Source organism: Nicotiana attenuata, unplaced genomic scaffold (assembly GCF_001879085.1).
Source record: "Nicotiana attenuata strain UT unplaced genomic scaffold, NIATTr2, whole genome shotgun sequence".
Lineage (NCBI taxonomy): Eukaryota > Viridiplantae > Streptophyta > Magnoliopsida > Solanales > Solanaceae > Nicotiana > Nicotiana attenuata.
Genome location: NW_017670761.1, coordinates 378039 through 396771, shown reverse-complemented (window position 1 = coordinate 396771; position 18733 = coordinate 378039).

Below are 18733 nucleotides of genomic sequence, written 5' to 3'. Positions count from 1 at the left end.
TTCCATGATTAATTAGGTAGATTTCACATTAGAATCGAGTTTTAGGTCCATGAATCTTACCTCCAAGTGATTCCCCTTGAATCCCTCTTCAACCCTCTTCAAAAGCTCCAAAAACGATAAAAAATGGTGGAAATAAACCCCAAAATCACGGACAAGACGACTATTTAAACATTCTGCCCAGGTCTGAAATCCTTCTTCGCGAACGCGGTCAACGCCTCGCGTTCGCGAAGCACAAAATAACTTTGACCAGAAATTACTCTTCGCGATCGCGACATGCCCAGCGCGAACACGATGCTTCCTCAGACCAACCCTTCGCGATTGCGTTACCCCTCTCGCTAACGCGATGAATAAAATACCTCAAGTCCAGCTGACCAAATTCCTCTACGCGAACGCAGTCCACTTCACGCGAACGCGGTGACCAAACACCCAGCCCTTCGCGAACGCGTAGCCTTCCTCACGAACGTGAAGGCTTAAATCCCAGCCTTCACCAACTAACCCTTCGCGAACGCGAGGATCCACTCGCGAACGCGAAGGTCATTTCCCTACAACACTGATCTGCAATTTTATGCAATTCCAAACATCATGAAATGGTCCGATTGACCACCCGAAACTCACCCGAGGCCCCCGGGACCTCAACCACACATGCCAACATATCCCATAACCTCATCAAGCTTGTTCCAACCTTCGGAACGCTCAAAACAACATCAAAACACTAAATTCGCATCGGATTCAAGCCTAAGATTTCCAAAATCTTCTAACTTATGCGTTTGATTAAAAACCCAACCAAACCACATCCAAATGACCTGAAATTTTGCTCACACATCCCAAATAACACAACGGAACTACTGCAACTCTCGAAATTCCATTCTGACCCCTATATCAAAATCTCACCTATCAACAGAAATCGCCAAAAATCCGATTTCGCCAATTCCAGCCTAAATCTACTCTGAACCTCCAAAACTCATTCCGATCACGCTCCTAAGCCCCAAATCACCTCCCGAAGTTATTCGAACCATCAGAACTCACATCCGAGCCCTCTAACACACAAGTCAACATCTGGTTGACTTTTCCAACCTAAACTCACTCCAAAGAGACTAAGTGTCTCAAACCTTACCAAAATCATTCCGGATTCGATCCGACCAACCCGATACCACATAACACGGATAAACAAAGCATAAGGAAGCAAAAATAGGGGAAACGGAGCGGTAACTCATGAGACGACTGGCTGGGTCATCACATCCTCCCTAACTTAAACAAACGTTCATCCTCGAACGAGCCAAGAAACATAACTGAAGCCTCAAACAGGTGAGGATATCTGCTCCGCATCTCCCGTTCGGTCTCCCAGGTAGCCTCCTCCATGGGCCGACCTCTTCACTGCACTTTCACTAAGCTATATCCTTTGATCTCAACTTTCGAACCTGACGACCCAAAATAGGTACTGGCTCCACATCATAGGTCAAATCATCATCTAACTGAACCGTGCTGAAATCCTGAACATGAGACGGATCCCCAATATACTTCCGGAGCATAGAAACGTGAAATACCGGATGCACACTCGACAAGCTGGGTGGCAAAGAAAGCTCATAAGCCACCTCCCCAATCCTTCGAAGCACCTCAAAAGGCCCAATGAACCGAGGACTCAATTTACCTTTCTTCCCAAATCTCATGACACCCTTCATGGGCGAAACCTTCAACAGAACCTTCTCACCAACCATGTAGGACACATCCCGAACCTTCCTGTCAGCATAACTCTTTTGCCTCGACTGCGCTGTACGAAGCCTCTCCTGAATCACCTTCACCTTTTCTAAAGCATCCTGCACCAAGTCTGTCCCCAATAGCCTAGCCTCACCCGGCTCAAACCCACCAACTGGAGATCTACACCGCCTCCCATACAAAGCCTCATATGGAGCCATCTGAATACTCGACTGGTAGCTGTTGTTATAAGCAAACTCTACAAGCGGTACAAACTCATCCCATGACCCCCGAAATCAATGACACAAGCACGCAACATGTCCTCCAATATCTGAATAGTGCGCTCGGACTGCCCGTCTGTCTGAGGGTGAAAAGTTGTGCTCAACTCAACCTGAGTACCCAACTCTCTCTGCACGGCCCTCCAAAACTGCAAAGTAAACTGAGTACCTCTATCTGAAATGATGGAAACCGGAACACCATGCAAATGAACAATCTCCCGGATATAGATCCCTGCCAACTGCTCCGAAGAATAGGTAGTACATACAGGAATGAAGTGCGCGGACTTGGTCAGCCGATCCATAATCACCCAAATAGCATCGAACTTCTTCAAAGTCCGTGGAAGTCCAACTACAAAATCCATAGCGACCCTCTCCCACTCCCACTCTGGAATATCCATCTGCTGAAGCAAGCCACCTGGTCTCTGTTGCTAATATTTCACCTTCTGACAATTGAGACACCGAGCTACAAATCCCACAATGTCTTTCTTCATTCTCCTCCACCAATAATGCTGCCTCAAATCCTGATACATCTTCACGGCACCCGAATGAATGGAATACCGCGAGCTATGGGCCTCCTCCAGAATCAACTCCCGAAGCCCATCCACATTGGGCACACAAATCCGGCCCTGCATCCTCAATACCCCATCATCACCAATGGTCACGTCTCTGGCATCATCATGCTGAACTCTGTCCTTAAGGACAAGCAAATGCGGATCATCATAATGGCGCTCTCTGATGCGATCATATAAAGAAGACCGAGAAACCACACAAGCCAATACCCGACTGGGCTCCGAAATATCTAGCCTCACGAACCGATTGGCCAAGGCCTGAACATCAACTGCAAGAGGTCTCTCCCCAACTGGAATATATGCCAAACTCCCCATACTCACCGCCTTTCGGCTCAAAGCATCGGCCACCATATTGGCCTTTCTCGGACGGTACAATATAGTGATATCATAATTCTTTAGTAACTCGAACCATCTCCGCTGCCTCAAATTGAGATCCTTCTGTTTGAAAAAGTGCTGGAGGCTACGATGATCAGTAAACACCTCAGAAGACACACCATACAAGTAATGCCTCCAAATCTTCAACGCGTGAACAATGGCATCCAACTCCAAATCATGAACGGGGTAGTTCTTCTCATGGGGATTCAACTGACGAGAAGCATAAGCAATAACTCTACCCTCTTGCATCAACACACACCCAATAACAACTCCCAAAGCATCGTAATACACGGTATACGAACCTAAAGCTGATGGCAAAACTAACACTGGAGCCGTAGTCAAGGCTACTTGAGCTTCTAAAAGCTCTCCTCACACTCATCCGACCATACAAATGGAGCACCCTTCTGAGTCAACTTGGTCAATGGCGATGCAATACATGAAAATCCCCGAAAAAACCGGCGATAATAACCCGCCAAACCAAGGAAGTTGCGAATCTCTGTAGTGGAGGACGGTCTGGGCCAACTCTGAACCTCCTCTATCTTCTTCGGATCAACCTGAATACCCTCGCTGGACACCACGTGCCCCAAGAAAGCCACTGAACTGAGCCAAAACTCACATTTGGAGATTTTGCATAAAGCTTCTCCTCCCTCAACCTCTGCAACACAACTCTCAAATGCTCCGTGTGCTCCTCTTGACTACGCGAGTATACCGGAATATCATCAATGAAGACAATCACGAACGAATCAAGATAAGGCCGAAACACGCTGTTCATTAGATGCATGAACGTTGTTGGGGTATTGGTCAGCCCGAAAGACATAACAAGGAACTCATAATGACCGTATCTGGTCCTGAAGGCTTTCTTAAGAATATCCGAGTCCCTGATCTTCAACTGGTGATAACCTGAACGGAGGTCAATCTTGGAGAACACTCTCGCTCCCTGAACCTGGTCGAATAAATCATCAATGCGAGGCAAAGCATACTTGTTCTTAACTGTTACTTTGTTCAATTGTGTATAATCAATGCACATCCTCATAGTGCCATCCTTCTTCTTCACAAATAGAACCGGCGCGCCCCAAGGCGACACACTAGGCCGAATGAACCCCTTCTCAAGGAGTTCTTGAAGCTGCTCCTTTAACTCCTTCAACTCCGTTGGTTCCATACAATACGGCGGAATAGAAATGGGTTGAGTGCCCGGCACCAGATCAATACCGAAGTCAATATCCCTATCCGGTGGCATGCCCGGTAGGTCTGCAGGAAACACATCGGGAAAATCCCTCACAACTGGAACATAATCAATACTGGTAGTCTCTGCACCGACATCCCTCACAAAGGCTAGATACGAAAGACAACCCTTCCCAACCATACGTTGGGCCTTCAAGAATGAGATCACTCTACTAGGAATATAATAAGTCACACCTCGCCACTCAATCCGTGGCACACTCGTTATAGCCAATGTGACTGTCTTAGCATGACGGTCTAGAATAGCACGACACTGAGATAGCCAATCCATGCCCAAAATAACATCGAAATCCACCAATAGATAATAATAAAAGATCCACTCGGGTCTCCAGACCCCCAATAGTCACCACACACGATCGGTACACACGATCCACAACAACAGTATCGCCCACCGGAATAGATACATGAACAGGTGAAACAAGAGACTCATGGGGCGTACCCAAATAACGAGGAAAGTATGATGACACATAAGAAAAGGTGGAACCGGGATCAAATAATACAGAGGCATCTCTGTGGCATACTGAAACAATACCTGTAATAACAGCATCGGAAGCAATAGCATCGGGTCTAGCTGGAAGTGCATAGAAACGGGCCTGACCGCCACCTGAACGACCTCCCCCTCTAGGACGGCCTCTAGCTGACTGACCTCCACCCCTAACTGGTTGGGCGGGTGGTGGTGAAGTAACTGGTGCTGAAGCCGATGACTGACCTCTCTGTTGAGATGAACCCACAATATGACGAGGACACTGTCTCCACATATGACCCATCTCTCCATACTCATAACAACTCCAGGTGCTGGAGAATGGGACTGAAGGGAACCCCTCACACCGGAGTGACTAGCAGATACACCTAGCATAGAAGAGCCCTGAACTGATGACACCCCATGATAACCTGGGCGAGCTAGCTGAGCATGCCTGAATGGACGGCCTCTGCCGTGCTGAAACTGACCTCTCGAAGGAGCACCACTATAACTACCAGATCCTCGAGGCCTTCTGGCCTCCCTCTCCTCTCGCTCCTGGCGACGAACAGACTCAACCTCACGAGCAATGTCCATAACCTCCTCGAAAGTAGCACCAGTCACCCTCTCCTTGGCCCTGAGAATACGAAGCTGATAAGTGAGGCCATCAACAAACCTCCTAATCCTCTCTCTATCTGTCGGAACCAACCAAATAGCATGACAAGCTAACTCAGAGAACCTCAACTCATACTGCGACACGGTCATCTCCCCCTGACGGAACCACTCGAACTACCTGCTCAGCTCCTCTCTGCGAGACTGCGGCACATACTTCTCCAAAAAGAGAACGGAGAACTGCTGCCAGGTAAGGGGTGCTGCACCAACAGGCCTATGCCTCTCAAAATCCTCCCACCAAGTGAAGGCAGCTCCAGAAAACTGATAAGTAGTGAAAGCGACCCCGCTGGTCTCCAGAATACCCGCTGTACGAAGCATCCGCTGACACTTATCTAAGAAACCCTGGGCATCCTCGCCCTCTACACCGCTGAAAGTCGGAGGCTGAAGTCTACCAAACCTCTCCAACCTACACTGCTCGTCCTCTAGCATGGCAGGAACTACATAGTCCTGAACAGCTACAACTGGCTGGGCTGGATGCACCCCCGGTGTCTGAAGTCCCTGCACGACCTGCTCAGGTGTGCGAGCGGCGGGAGTCTGACTGCCTCCCCCGGCCTGAGAAGTAGCTGCGACTGTATTAGCTGAGACCGCCTGAGCTAGGCCAGTGCAAATTGATAGGATCTAAGCCAACCCGGAATCACAATGGGCACAGCTGGTGCCTGAGCTGGTACTGCTGGAGCGTCCACAACTCGGACCTGATCCTGAACTGGGGCGGCTGGTGGATCTGCAGGTGCTGCCCTAGCTGTTGCGCGGGCCATACCTCTGTCCCTACCGCGACTACGACCGCGTCCTTTGCCTCTAGTGGCCACAGCTGGTGGTACTGGTGGTCGTCCATCCTGACCGGTAGCGCGTGTCCTCACCATCTGTGAGAGAATAGAATAACAGAAGTTTAGTACTCGGATTAACAATTCGCACAACAAGAATTTCAAGGATATGAAGTTTTTCCTAAAGGTTCTGCAGCCTCTCGAGGATAAATACAGACGTCTCTATACCGATCTGTGAGACTCTACTAAACCTGCTCATGACTCGTGAGACCTATGTAACCTAGGCTCTGATACCAACTTATCACTACCCTAAACCCGGACCCGGTCGTGATGGCGCCTCTCGTGAAGACAAGGCCAGCCGACACTTACACATTCTAGTTTAAGCAATTAAACAATAAGAATTAAGTCTAAAACATGATAAATAATCAAAAGTAAACAGTTAACAGTACAGTTGCGGAAGATAAACTCAACACAGCCCGATACTGGGGTGTCACTAGTCATGAGTATCTATCAATACGCTACAAGTCTGAAATGCCTACTAAACTATTACAGAATAACTGATAAAGAGATAAAAATGAGGTAAAGGGGGAGAAACACGTGACTGCAGACGCCAAGCAGCTACCTCGTGGGCTCCGAAGTCTGCCGGGAGCTCTCAACTCGCGCTAGCAGGATCGGCAATGCCTGAATCTGCACATAGGGTGCAAGGAGTAAAGTTAGTACTCCAACTTAGTGAGTAATAATCATAAATAAACGACTGAGAGATATGAAAACACGTAAGGCACATTATCGGCTATAATGAAGCGGTAAAACCAGTAAAAACAATAAATCAGTAAAGATATGTAAAATCATTTAAGTTCGGCTTAAACTTCATGAAATGCCTTCTCAACAATTTAAACAGGTAAATGACAGACGGATAAGAAAGATAAACACATATAGGTCCGCCCCTCGGGCACAAGGTCAACAAATCCGCCCCTCGGGCAATATCTCAGAACAATACCAGCCCCTCGGGCTATATCTCACATCACAATGGGTACCCGCGCTCACTGGGGGTGTGCAGACTCCTGGAGGGGCCGCAAGCGCAATATCAAGCCATCTCGTGGCATCATCACTAGGCTCTCGGCCCCATATCAACAAGCCACCTCGTGGCGTACATATCTCAGGCCCTCGGCCTCATAATCATAATCAGTGTTTCCTCACATCATAGGCCCTCGGCCTTACTCAGTCAAAACCCTCACAAGCCACTCGGGCAGAAGTAAAACATGGTTCTCAGCCAAAATATCATTTAAAAGATAATTTTAAGTGTTAAAACAGAGTAAACATGGCTGAGTTAGGAAAAACAATGGAATATAGCATGACTGAGTTCAAGTATAAAGTCAAAACAGTGAGGAAATATCAATAAAAATTTCCTAAGGGTTCAAATAGTTGGCACGAGGCCCAAATATGGCATTCAGCCCAAAACATGATGATAGCAAATAGATTTCAGTCAAATACGCGGTAAAATAGTCATTCGAGACGGACTAAGTCACAATCCCCAACAGTGCACGACCCCACGCTCGTCACCAAGCGTGTGCGTCACCTCAATATAGCACAACGATGTGCAATCCGGGGTTTCATACCCTCAGGACATCATTTACAATCATTACTCATATCAATCCGGTTCAAACTCTAGCCCGCAATGCCTTTGCCCCTCTAATCGGCCTCCAATCACGTCGAATCTATCCAAAATCAGAATCACCGCGTCAAAATATGCTAAGGGAACGAAGCCCAAGCGAAAATAATCAATTTACAACAAAAATCCCGAAATTACCAAAACCTGACCCCCGGGCCCACGTCTCGGATTCTGATAAAATTCACATCAATGGATTCCTTATCACTCCCCGAGTTCATTCATACCAAAAGCATCAAAATCCATCCACAAATGACCCCTCAAATCCCAAATTCTAGGTCTCCAATTTCAAGCCCTAGTTCTTCAATTTTAGGCTTAGATTCCATGATTAATTAGGTATATTTCACATTAGAATCGAGTTTTAGGTCCATGAATCTTACCTCCAAGTGATTCCCCTTGAATCTCTCTTCAATCCTCTTCAAAAATCTCCAAAAATGATCAAAAATGGTGGAAATAAACCCCAAAATCGCGGACAAGACGACTATTTAAACATTATGCCCAGGTCTGAAGTCCTTCTTTGCGAACGCGATCAACGCCTCGCGTTCCCGAAGCACAAAATAACTTTGACCAAATATTACTCTTCGCGATCGCGACATGCCCAGCGCGAACGCGATGCTTCCTCAGACCAACCCTTCACGATCGCGTTACCCCTCTCGCGAGCGCGATGAATAAAATACCTCAAGTCCAGCTGACCAAATTCCTCTATGCGAACGCGGTCCACTTCACGCGAACGCGGTGACCAAACACCCAGCCCTTCGCGAACGCGTAGCCTTCCTCGCGAACGCGAAGGCTTAAATCCCAGCCTTCACCAACTAACGCTTCGCGAACGCGAGGATCCACTCGCGAACGTGAAGGTCATTTCCCTGTAACACTGATCTGCAATTTTCTGCAATTCCAAACATCATGAAAATTGTCCGATTGACCACCCGAAACTCACCCCGAGGCCCCCGGGACCTCAACCACACATGCCAACATATCCCATAACCTCATTCAAACTTGTTCCAACCTTCGGAACGCTCAAAATAACATCAAAACACTAAATTCGCATCAGATTCAAGCCTAAGAATTCCAAAATCTTCTAACTTACGCTTTTGATAAAAAACCCAACCAAACCACATCCAAATGACCTGAAATTTTGCACACACATCCCAAATGACACAACGGAACTACTGCAACTCTCTGAATTCCATTTTGACCCCTATATCAAAATCTCACCTATCAACAGTCAACCGCCAAAAATCCGATTTCGCCAACTCAAGCCTAAATCTACTCCGTACCTCCAAAACTCATTCCGATCACGCTCCTAAGTCCCAAATCACCTCCCGAAGCTATCCAAACCATCGTAACTCACATCCGAGCCCTCTAACACACAAGTCAACATCCGGTTGACTTTTCCAACCTAAACTCACTCCAAAGAGACTAAGTGTCTCAAACCTTACCAAAATCATTCCGGATTCGATCCGACCAACCCGATACCACATAACACGGATAAACAAAGCATAAGGAAGCAGAAATAGGGGAAACAGAGCAGTAACTCATGAGATGACTGGTCGGGTCGTCACAGTCAGTTTCGACCCTATTCCTTCTCCTCACTTTGATGTTGAGCCTTTGGAAATTTTGGCTCCTGATATGAGGTCTAGTGATGAAAAAGATCAGGACAATGTCGCTCTAGTTACGTTCATTGCCAGAAGGAATCTAGTAGCCACTCTTGCGCCCTCTCCTAAGAGACCTACTACTAGGTTGCAGGCAAATGAGGCTCTTGAGTCTACCCTGCAGAAGAGTAAAAGGAGTAGCAAGAAGAAGCAAAATAGGCTGGTGAAAAATAAAGAGGTTGTGTGTGATAAGAACATCCCTGTAGTGGAAGTGGATGAGGATACAGAGGAACCAATTTCCTTGGTCAAGAGATCTCAGAAGAAGAAGCGATCCACTGAAAATGCTTTAGAGGAAGGTATTTCAACGCCATGTTCAAAGTCAGTAAAAAGCAGTGACAAGTTGAAACAAACAGTGGCTGAAGAGTCACTGTCTGATGAGGACATTCTAGTGAGATCAAGTGGAAAGGGTAAGTCGAGCGTGAAGTCTGGGAAAAGAAAGTTGGAAATTGTGAGGGAACTTGATTTTGTGAAGAAAGTGAAACGTGAAAGTATGTCCGAAAAAGAAAGATTGAGGTACCAGAAGGTTCTGTGGGGTCGCACATTTGACCTCGAAATATCTGAGATGCCTGGCATGAGAAAAATCCTTGAAATAGTTGGATTTCAACAGTGGGGCCATCTGTTCAAATTGTATGTGCCCAAAGTTTATGAGGATGAGGTCCAAAGATTTTATGCTGACCTCTTCACTGTTGAATCTGACCATACTGGTCAATAGAGTTGATATTGTTCTGGATGTTGCTCTGCTTGGAGACATAATTAAGGTCCCTGCTGATGGTATATCTTCTGTCAAGGATGTCTGTGGTTCAAATTTTAGGCATGCTATTGTAAAGGAGGGCGCAGTCCAGCGGGGGGAACAGGTGCATAAGAAAGCTCTGCTTCCTGTTTATTAGCTCCTATTTGAGTTGGTAAACAAGGTCCGTCTACCCCGTGCCGAGAGAAGATCCATCACTTCCAAGTCTGATCTGTATTTGATGGAAGCACTAGATGGGTTCCTAGCTGTTAATCTACCAGCCATAATAATTGAGCACATGCAAAAGGTGGCAGCTTTCAAAGATGGGAACCATGGTCTTACTTATGGATTTCTTCTCACGCATATCTTCAAGTTCTTTGATGTGCCTTTGGGACAGCCCAAAATGGGGACCAAGAAGCAGACCTTCTCCCAAACTACTTTGGAGGAATGTAAATGTGTTGAAAAAGGTGGAGGGGTAGGAAGCATTTCGACGATCTCACAACTTATCAATGCCCAGAATAGTGTTACCGAGGAGATTAGGAAGTTGAAGGCAAGGAATCCCATTTTGGAGAATCAGCAAGCTCAAGGGGCACCAGGGTCAAATGCAGAGGTTGCTCGTCTGACCAAAGAAAATGCTGATCTCAACAACAAGTTGAGAACCTGAAGGAGAAACTGCTCGCAGAGCAAATTCCGGCCAATGCTCGAATTGATCTCGTTTTCAACACTCTTTCTACAGCTTCAAAGCCCTCTTCCTCTAGTGTACCCTAGGCTAATCCTTCGGTGACCAGTTTCCAGATTATCGCCGTTGTTTTTTATGACTCTATGGTAGTTGTTTTTGTTTTTATTTTATGGTGTGGATGGAATTTCCTTGTACTGCTCCTGCTGACAACAATCCAAATCTACCGTTGTTGTAATGGCAAAGGCTTATGTTTTATACAAAGTAATGAAAGCTATCCTCTTTTGCTATAAATGCTTATGTTTCTCTGCTTCTCTTTTCTATCATGTGGTATGCACATATGTGGCATGAGTTTTCTAGGCTAGACTTCTTTATGCTGATTGCTTGGTTGTGTATTTTTAATAATGCCAAAAGAGGGAATAATAATTGAAACATGGATCTGATTAAGGGGGAAGCATAAAGTTAGGGGGAACTTGCGAAGTTCCTGTTACTTCATCTGGTTTATTTTACTCCAAATATGGGTTATCAATTTCTAAGTTTGTCATCATCAAAAAGGGGGAAACTGATGGGTTTATAGTACCTTAGCTTTATGTTTTGATGATCTAACAAACTTACTGTCAAAGAACCAGATAAGGGACCTGTCACACTTGGTACACAACTCAATCAACGGACTCGAGCTAATGTGACGAAGTCAACTACTTATAGATGGAAAGTGGTTGCCTGCACTATACACGCAAATAGTGCAGCACAGTACTGCAGACACTCCCCTTTGACCAACCAAGTGATTATATCATTCAAGTGATGTCATCCAAGTTGTATTAACAAGAGTATTACAACAAAACATCACTTGAACACTTGAGAATTAATTCAAGCACTCCAACCGTTCATCTGTCAAGCATTCAATTCTTAAGTGCATCAAGAGCAAAGAATAACACTACTACGGACCAGTTCCTACAGTAAGTATATTGTATGTCCTTAGTTGAGTTGTAACTTTGTAATTATTCTTCATTGTAATTCCTACTTTGCTTATCTAGAAGCTTACTTAGGAACCCCTTGTAAACCATAAACCTTTAGTGTTTGTGTCGTGACTAGAGTTAGTCATGAGTTGAAGTCTTTGTAATAGGTGTATTGCAAAATGGCTTGTAATAGGTGTATTACAAGTTAGTGAGGGATTAAGAGTTTAATTCGTAGATTGCATAGGTTGTAATCTAAAGTTGCTCATAATAAAGTAGAAATCCTACCAGTGTAGGTTGTAGTTTTTTATCCCCTTGAGCAGGGATTTTTCTACGTAAAAACTCCCTGTTCCATTTACTTACTGTTTCATTAGCACTACCAGTGGAAATCCATAGAGGACCTGGTCTCTATATAGTTTGGTGGACTCACATATTCTATCAGGTATGAATCTGCAACATAGCAATTACATTAAATAAATAAGAGTAGCTATTATAATTCAGCAAAAATAAAGAAGTAATAAATAAATCTTACCCATTGCCCTTAGGCCTGATGATCATCCTATGATAACGATCATACCGCACTTCATCTGGATCATCATCATCGGATGAATCTGAAGCGCGCGCAGAAGGGGAGGCATCTGGCTCAGTGCTACCATACCGTAAACGAAGTCAAGAAATGCTAGGAGACGAACTCTGTGGATAGGGAGACGTGGTCCCTGATGAAGATGGTTGCGATCCACACCCATGCATTGATCCAGACCCCTGCTGCGATCCTGAACACTGCTACGATCCGGCCATCTATAATCTAGATGGATGCGATCCAGCTGGTGATGAATCAAATGGAGCAGATGACGGGCGTACCACATGGCTCTGTGACTGCTGACTCGATGGACCCATGTAACTACCTGTAGGATCATATGGAGGAAGCGAGGTATATCCCTGTGGGGGAGAATGGTAATAATACTACTGGGAGGGCGAATGATGGATAGTATGATGAGTAGGTGGATGTGGTGGAATAGATGTGTGCCTAGAAGATTGCTGCCGGCCATCAGCAGCAGAAGGATACAAGTGTGGAGTGGAATGAAGCGAGGGTGTAGCACCATCATTATGATCATAGGCCTTTTATCCTTCCTAGACCTACCTCGACCTCTACCGGTCATCTGCATGAATTAAAGAAAATGTTAGAATTGAGAATATAAATCTATACAAGTTGAGAACGCTTGAAAAAACTAACATGCTAGTCGTCTTCGTCGACGTATCCTTCCTCGTCTGAAAATCCTTCCTCTTCTCTTATTTCATATTCATTAGGTGATTCTTCATCCTCATTTTCTATGATTGTTATTTCCTCCATATCAACTTCTTCTAATATGCGTTGAGGATGCTCCAAGTAATATTCTAACTGATCATCCACCATTTGGTTAACACTTGAGGTGTTATTTTGGTATGCAACATCTAGCACATTCTCAACTTTCACCCTACCAACAGGCTTTGTTTTGATTACAACCAACTAATCAGCCTTATCCCTCCGCAATTGGATATGGAGCATAGCACACTTGCCGAACTCTTTCTGCAATTATAAAAAGATCATAGGGATCATACTTCCTCTTTTTATTAACCTCAATTATGTTGTACTGCGAGTGTACATTTGTATCTCTTCTAGGTGTTGGGTCAAACCACTTGCATTGGAAAAGTATGATCTTCTTATTTGGCCAACCTGAATATGACAATTCTAGAATCTCTTTGATCACAACATAATTATCATTTTCCCCATCCCGGTTGCCTTCACCAACTTTGACACACACCCCACTGATATTGCTTTTTTTTTTTATACTTAGAGCATTTCTCGATGTGAAATTTGTAACCATTCACATAATACTCAGACATAGTCGTAACCGTAGGTGCAGGTCCCCAAGATATGTCTTTCAAAAATTGATTAACACCGTTGTTTGGATTATTGACCTACATATAGCGTTAAATAAATCACAAGTGAGCAAGTATATTCACAAGTGAGAAAATATATAAGATGCACTTACACACTCTTTAAACCATGCCTCAAATGTAGAATATACAGCACCATGATCAAATTGACTCACGAAGTCACTAAGCGACGCATTGAAAATTATTTTTTAGTTGCATCAACCAAATTAAATAGTAGCCCATGTAAATTATTCTTACGTCAACACTTACTTAAGAAAGGGTTGGACTTCCGGACAATTTAACAACACATGATTTGAAGCTGATTTGTTCTCCATACTACTTAGGCCCCTTTTTGTTCGATCTTTAGAACATCGGCCTGGTTGATTGAATGTGGACATTGGTGGATATAATGGATCAATCACCACATTGTGCCGATTGGGCCTATTTCTAGCACATAGCACATGACTGTCAAAGTAGTACGAACAAAAATGGGCAGTTTCCTTTGCAAGATAGGCTTCGCATATGGATCCTTCAATCTTATTCCTTTGTTTAACAAATCGTTTACACTTGCCGATAGTCCTTCACATTGTCATATTAGACGATAACGTTAAAGAAAATTACAAGAATAAATCAAGGTTTGATCATTACCTCTCGAATGGATACATCCACGTGCATTGAACCGGGCCTCCAAGTCGCGCCTCGTGTACAAGGTGAATTGGAAGGTGTTCTATCACATCAAAGAAACCACATGGAAAATTCCTTTCCGGCTTATTACTGATTACAGGAATGTTCCGACTCATTTGAAATAGGTTTTCTTCCTTTAATGTGGTAGAACATAAGTCTTTGAAGAGCAAACTTATCTATGTGATGGGTTTCCATATATTTTCAGGAAAACCACAAAATGCAATAGGGATTAAGGTTTCCATGAATATATGATAGTCATGACTTTTCATATGAGTCAGCTTTCCCTCAACCATATCGGCACGTTTTCCCAGGTTCGATACATAGCCCTCGGGCATCTTTAGGTTTGTAATCCACTCACAAATCTGTCGTCTTTGTTCCAAAGTGAATGTGTAGCTGGCCTTAGGCTTGAACACTTTACCATTGTTCCCAGACTTCAAATGTAATTCAGGTCGCCTGTAATATTCTTGTAAGTCCAGTCTAGCCTTCGGGTTGTCTTTTGTCTTATTTTTATCATCCATCACTGTATTGAACAAATTGTCAAAATAGTTCTTCTCAATATGCATGACATCAAGATTGTGCCGGAGAACATTATCCTTCCAATATGGCAACTCCCAAAATATGCCCTGTTTTGTCCAGTTGGGGCCTCGGTAACTTTAGTGAAGTTCTGAACCCTCCCAAATTTCCTCACCGGAATAAATTGGAGGTGGCAAATCATGTTCAACTGTATTCTTTTAGATGAAAATATTTTTCATCCTTCTGAACTCATGATCAACCGACAAGAACTAACGATGACAATCAAACCATGACTGTTTTCAGCCATGTCTTAAAGTGAACGCTTTAGGATTTTCCATGCAGTAAGGACATGCTAACTTTTCGGTAGTCATCCACCCAGACAACATTCCATACGCAGGAAAATCATTAGTGGTCCACATTAAGTTAGCATGCAAGTTGAAATTTTGCTTAGTTGATATATCATATGTCTCAGCTCCATCATACCACAATTGTTTAAGCTCATCAATCAGAGGTTGCAAATATACATCAATCAAACTCTTTGGATTGCGGGGACCGGGAATAACACAATTTAAGAAAATATATGGACTAGTCATACACATTTCAGGCGGAAGATTATACGGCGTAATAAAGACTGGCCAGCATGAATATGGTATTGCAGAAACAGAAAATGGCGTGAAACCATCAGCACACAAACCCAACCGAACATTCCTCGGTTCACTAGCATAATCTGGATACGTCCTATCAAAATGCTTCCAAGCTTCCTCATCTTAAGGATGACACATAACACCAGGCAGCCTTCTATTTTCATAGTTCCATCTCATATGAGGAACAGAACTCATCGATGCCTACAACATCTTTAATCTAGGAATAAGAGGTAAGTAATGCATCGACTTCGCAGCAGCCTTCTTCCCGCTGGAAAGCCGCTTAAACGAGGTTTTTCACAAAATTTACAACTTTCTAAATCTGCATCACCCTTATAATACAACATGCAACCATCTTCACAACAATCGATTCTCATAGACGAGAGTCCTAACTTAGAAACCAATCTTTTAGCCTTATAGAAATCTTCAGGTATGTTGAAAGCTGGGTCAACTAGTTCACTCATAAGGCCAATGAAAGAATCCATTCCCGCTTGAGAAATATTGGTATTTGAGTTGATACTTAATAATCTAAACGCAACAGACAACTGAGAGTGCATGCTCCCTTGTCTTAGTGGATGACTGGCGGCCTCTAACTGTTCATAAAAATATTTTGCCTCTTCGTTAGGAGGTTGTTCAACACTTTCATGGGTTTGAAAATCGAAGTGCATCCTTAAAGCATCCGCAACCATTTCATGGTATCTAGGATGTTGAACGCTATTCTCCAACGACCTACTACTTTCACCAACAACTAAGTTATGAAATACAGCATCAGTACCATCAACCTCTCCATGATTAGTCCACACAAAATGATTGTCCATAAACCTCTTTCTATAAAGATGAGTCGTAACATCCTCCGGACAAAAAAAATGCAAACACATGCACTTCGTACAAGGACACCTAATCATCCCTCCAATTCGAGACGGTTCAAGTGACATTGTGTGACGACCCAAAGGGTCATCACCTGTATTCCTACTCACTCCGTATCTTTGAGGCCGTGAAAACCTCACTTGGGGGTTGCCTCGAATTTGTGTGCGCAGTCCGGGCGCGTAGCCGGAACGTATATATATGAATTTGTGAGAAAGATAATAAAAATTTTGATGTTTTAATTGACTAAGTTTGACTTCGGCCAACATTTTGGGCAAACGGACCCGGACTCGTAATTCGACAGTCCCGGAGGGGCCGTAGGAAAATATGAGACTTGGGGGGGGGGGTGCCCGGAATCAAATTCCGAGGTTCCGAGTCCAAGGAAATGAATTAATGTGTGAAATTGTTTTCTGAAAATAATTAAAGAATTTGAAAGTGTTATTTGTTTAGAAGACTGTGCTGTTGGGCTCGTATTTTGGTTCCGACGCCCGACACAAGTCTTAAATGTGATTTAAGCAATTGCTGTAAAGTTTGGTTAGATTTGGACGTCGTTTGACGTGTTTTGGACAAAAACTCTAAACTTGATGTCTTCTGAAAATTGGGAGGAAATCATGGGTCTTGAGGCCTAATTTGATGATTTCGATGTTGTTTTGGCGATTGGATCGCACAGATGAGTTTGTAGGATGTTATTGAGTTAGTGTGTATGCTTAGTTTGGAGCCCCGAGGGCTCCGCTGAGTTTTGAGTAGGTCCTGGGAGGCCTTAGGCTTAAAGTAACAGATGTTGCAGTGTTGCAGGCCCCAGTGCGGCCGCGGTCATTCCCGCGCGGTCGGTAATTCCCGCACGGTTCGCGTGACCAGATTCAGAGGGGCCCTCAGCCTTGGTTTGACCAGTGCGGCCGCGCACCAAGTTCGTGCGGTCCGCGCTGGGAGATTGAGAGAAGGCCCCAGGTGCAAGACACCAGCGCGGCCGCGCACCAAAATCGTGCGGTCCGCGCTGGGTAGGTTCAGAGAGTTGTTTTCCCTCCCTTCCTCGGCGCGGCCGCGGGGCATTTTTGCGCGGTCCGCGCCAGTCCTTCAGCAAAGTATATAAATCTGAGATTTTCAGTCATGTTGCACTTTTTCAAAACCCAAAACATAAGAGGCGATTTTCCAAACGATTCTTCTCCTTTAAAACGATTGGTAAGTGATTTCTAACTTATTTTCTTTGCTTCTTAGCATCTTTAAACATAATTTCAACTTCAAAACAAAGATTTTAATGGGGGAATTTGGGAATTTAGGGTAGAACTAGGGTTTCAAAATTTGGGGGTTTTGGACCTCAATTTGAGGTCCGATTCCAAAATAACTTATATATCCGAGTTCGTGGGGGACTGGGTAGTCGGGTTTTGGTTCGAACCTCGGGTTTTGACCACGTGGGCCCGGGGGCATTTTGGGGGTTTTTGAACAAACTTTGGGAAATTCACTTTTCATGCATTCAAATTTATTAGATTAGCCTTTGTTGATACACTCAAGTAATTTGTGACTAGATTCGAGCGGTTTGGTGGTGAATTCGAAGGGTAAAGCTATACTAGAGGATTGAGTTGAGTTTGGAGCATTTGAGGTAAGTGTTTGTTCTAACTTTGGCTTGAGGGAATAGGATTAGGATGTTAATTGCTACTTGCTAAATGTGGAGTACGGTGTATAGGTATGGTGACGGTTATCTATGCACCGGAGTCTAGCATGACCGTGAGTCTTAACTGCTTTTAATTCGAATGACGTGACACAATTTCCTGGTTAAATTGATAAATTTCATATAATGTGAACGGTTGAGGAAGAATTGTGATTGGCATATTTTGGAGCGTTGGCTCGAACAAGAATGTGATAGTCGAGAGAGAAGTGATTTAAAAGAGGATGTGTTGTGATTATTCCCTTGCCGGGACGTGTAGACTATTATTACGTACTCTCCCTTGCCGGGATATTCGGGTTGTTAGTTGTACCCTTGCCGGGTTAAAGTGTTATGTTGTCGAATTCCCCTAATGGGGCCTTCTTTGCAAGTCAGATATTTTGAACTATAATATGGGATCGTGTGGCACGCCGTCCACTTATATATATATTATGAAATGGGATCGTGTGGCACACCGACCACTAGTATATTATGAAATGGGATCGTGTGGCACGCCGTCCACTTATGAATTAAGAAATGGGATCGTGTGGCGCGCCGTCCACTTATGAATTAAGAAATGGGATCGTGTGGCACGCCGTCCACTTATGAATTAAGAAATGGGATCGTGTGGCGCGCCGACCACTTATATATGAGCTATGGTATTGAGATAGTTTCGTCGTTACATCCGTTGATCTATGTACGCTGTATTTTTCCCGAGCATGCCCCCTTCCCCTTTTTAGTTGATATTCTCTATTGTT